The sequence below is a fragment of the Lepidochelys kempii genome, chromosome 2, assembly GCF_965140285.1.
Source record: "Lepidochelys kempii isolate rLepKem1 chromosome 2, rLepKem1.hap1, whole genome shotgun sequence".
NCBI lineage: Eukaryota > Metazoa > Chordata > Testudines > Cheloniidae > Lepidochelys > Lepidochelys kempii.
This window is the reverse complement of record NC_136381.1, coordinates 175,923,252-175,927,019: the sequence shown is the minus strand read 5'-3', so window position 1 is coordinate 175,927,019 and position 3,768 is coordinate 175,923,252.

Below are 3,768 nucleotides of genomic sequence, written 5' to 3'. Positions count from 1 at the left end.
GATACATTAGTAATGGGGTCCATAGAAGTACCTAAGATATTGAATGTCTCCCCTCCACTTTTGAGTACTTCCCCGTGGTCCTTGTTTCCCCCACTGTAACAAATTGAATTGAAATTCAAGGTGAAAGCCTAGGGCTGAGCACAATCAATTAGCACACTTTAAAGGTCTAATACCCTCTACATTGGGTGCTACAAGGTGTTTTAAAACACATTTGCTAAAACTTTTAAACTCCCATCACCACATTTTTCCTAGTAGATAGGAATTAGGGTTATTGGTCTAATCTAGCCTCCACTGAAGTGAATGGGAATCTTCCCATTGATTCCAGTGGGCAGTAGATCAAACCCTAATATACCAGGAACAGTGGATTCTAATGCAGTTAGCATTCTGACAAAGATGTTATAAAGATGTGATTGGGATAATTGTTGCCTACAATGCCTATTTTATATTCAAGTTTTATTCAATTATGTGTGGATCCTGGTTTCTCTGAGCAAACTGGCTGGTTTCTTCTCCCTTCTCATGCTAATTTCTAATGCTCCTTTGAACTTAACTGGCAAATAACTGTCAAGATGTAAGTTCTCTTTGCTTACATCTTGAAGAAAATAATGTTCCTTTGCACAGTAAAGACCCTCTTCTGTTAGGGGTTTCTCAGCTGTCTTTCCCCTTGCAGTGTTAGAACAAAAATCTCTCTCCTCTTTTCAGTCAGTCTCAAATAAATGATGACCACATTTTCACCATAATTCCAGTATAGCAATATGTCAGTGAAAACACAATCCCAACTATACATATAAAATGATGGAGTCTAAATTAGCTGTTACCACTCAAGAAAGAGATCTTGGAGTCATTGTGGATAGTTCTCGGAAAATATCCACTCAATGTGCAGCAGCAGTCAAAAAAAGCGAACATGATGTTGAGAATCATTAAGAAAAAGACAGAAAATAAGACAGAAAATGTCATATTGCCTCTATATAAATCCATGGTATGCCCACATCTTCACTACTGTGTGCCAGTGTGGTCGCCCCACCTCAAAAAAGATATATTGGAATTGGAAAAGGTTCAGAAAAGGGCAACAAAAATTATTAGGGGTATGGAGCGGCTTCCATATGAGGGGAGATTAATAAGACTGGGATTTTTCATCTTGGAAAAGAGACGATTAAGGGGGGATATGATCAGAGGTCTATAAAATAATGTTGTGTTGAGAAAATAAATAAGGAAGTGTCATTTACTCCTTCTCATAACACAAGAACTAGGGATCACCAAATGAAATTAATAGGCAGCAGGTTTAAAACAAACAAAAGGAAGTATTCTTTCACACAATGCACAGCGGAACTCCTTGCCAGAGGATATTGTGAAGGCCAAGACTTAACAGGATTCAAAAAAAGAACTAGATATCCTCCATGAACCTAAGGCCATCGATGGCTATTAGCCAGGATGGGGAGGGATGGTTTCCCTAGCCTCTGTTTGCCAGAAGCTGGGAATGGGTGACAGGGGATGGGTCACTTGATGATTACCTGTTCTGCTCATTCCCTTTGGGGCACCTGGCATTGGCCACTGTCGGAAGACAGGATACTGGGCTAGATGGACCTTTGGTCTGACCCAGTATGGACGCTCTTATATTCCTATATATAATTTGATTTCTGGAGCGATGGTATTCCTTTATCACCGTGTGTGTGTGTGTTTCCGGGGGGGGTGTGAGAAAGCCTGGATTTGTGCTGGAAATGGCCCACCTTGATTACCATGCACATTTTAGGGAGAGTGGTCACTTTGGATGAGCTATTACCAGCAGGAGAGTGAGTTTGTGTGTGTGGTTTTTGGAGGGGGGAGTGAGAGAACCTGGATTTGTGCAGGAAATGGCCCACCTTGATTATCATACACATTGTGAAGAGAGTGGTCACTTTGGATGGGCTCTTACCAGCAGGAGAGTGAGTTTGTGTGGGGGGGGGCGGAGGGTGAGAAAACCTGGATTTGTGCTGGAAATGGCCCAACTTGATGATCAGTTTAGATAAGTTATTACCAGCAGGACAGTGGGGTGGGAGGAGGTATTGTTTCATGGTCTCTGTGTGTATATAATGTCTTCTGCAGTTTCCACGGTATGCATCCGATGAAGTGAGCTGTAGCTCACAAAAGCTCATGCTCAAATAAATTGGTTAGTCTCTAAGGTGCCACAAGTACTCCTTTTTTTTTTTGCGAAGACAGACTAACACGGCTGTTACTCTGAAACCATTTCAGTGTGTGCACAAATCATGAGTTAGGATTAAATCTATGTTCTAGCTCATACTGCAAAGACCTTGAACCACATTTCAAAAGATATTTCATGCTGTAACCAGGCGTAGTGCAGAGGGCCAGCACAAGACCTGTGTACTGCTTACATTTTCACCTGGTGGAGTGGCAGTCAACGGGCAACTAATCTGTCATCATTTTATGCTGCTATCTGATATTGGAGTACTACAACAGTCCTTCCATATGTCTGAATAAAAAGATGTGTCTTTCTCAAAGAATCTCTGTACATAAAGAGGTAGATGAATAAAAATTTTCAGGCCCCAATTCAACTGAGCATGTGTCTAATTTTAAGCCTGTGTGAGTAGTCCCACTGAAGTCAATAGGAAAAATGTCCAAGGTGCTTAAGTGACTTTCAGTTGAACTTAGGCTCCTCAATCACTTTTTATAGTATTATTATTTATATTATGGTAGTGTCCAGGAGCCCCAACCATGGACCGAGACCCTATTGTGCTAGGTGCTGTACAAACGCAGAACAAAAAGACAGTGTCTACCCCAAAGAATTTACAATCTAAGTACTTAAACATTTTGCAAAATGTGCCCAATGGAACTACTCACATGTGCTTAAAGTTAGGCATGTGCTTAAGTATGTTGCTGCAAAAATGCACCCACCACAAACACCCATCGACTTTTTTGTTGGTAACAAAACATGAAACACTCAAAATCTTAGCATATCTGTATCATAATAATTGCCAAACAGTTTTGAGGGGAAAAAATAATGTTTCATAGGCAAACCGTGGGGGAAACAAACTAACACACATTGTTTGCAATAGGAGACAACATGGGTCTTTTATACAAGCTGTCATTAATGAAAAATAACTTCTGTTTTTAGTGATACCATGATCCTGAGATGGATCTTTCTTCTATGAAAAAAGAAAAGACAGACCTGGTTATTTGCTAAAAAAAACCCCAAAAACCTAGAACATCCAGCAGGTTATGAATATAAAACAAAAATATATGTGTAGGTCAATGCAAACACTTTGAGGCTATTGAACTTTCATGAGATTTGATTGTGTTTGGGAGACAAAGTGGAAATCTACTGAAATTGTTTGGTTAGCTTTAACATTTTGCAACATAATCAGACATAGTACATATTGCTATATTTTAACATTTTTGCTACAACACTCAACTATATTTTAATATTTAATAAAGACACTAATAAGTTTATCCAATCCCCAAAAATTAATTTTATGACATTTTGTGAATATTACCTTTGCATTAATGTTGAGGTTTTCCCCCTCGAGTTTTTTTTCTTTGAACAAAAAGCCTTTTAAAAGAAAACCCCTTTTTTTGCAAGTGCATTATTTGTTGAGGCAGAAATATATGTTCAAATATTTATAACTGAGGCCTTTTTGAGCTTTGCAACATATTAATTGGCATTATGAGGCTATAACCCAACTACTGTAGAACATTAAAATAGTGTGATAGCCTTTATATCAGAAAAGTATTATATAGTTATGAATATCAAATTGGCTTTTGTGACAACAAAATAAA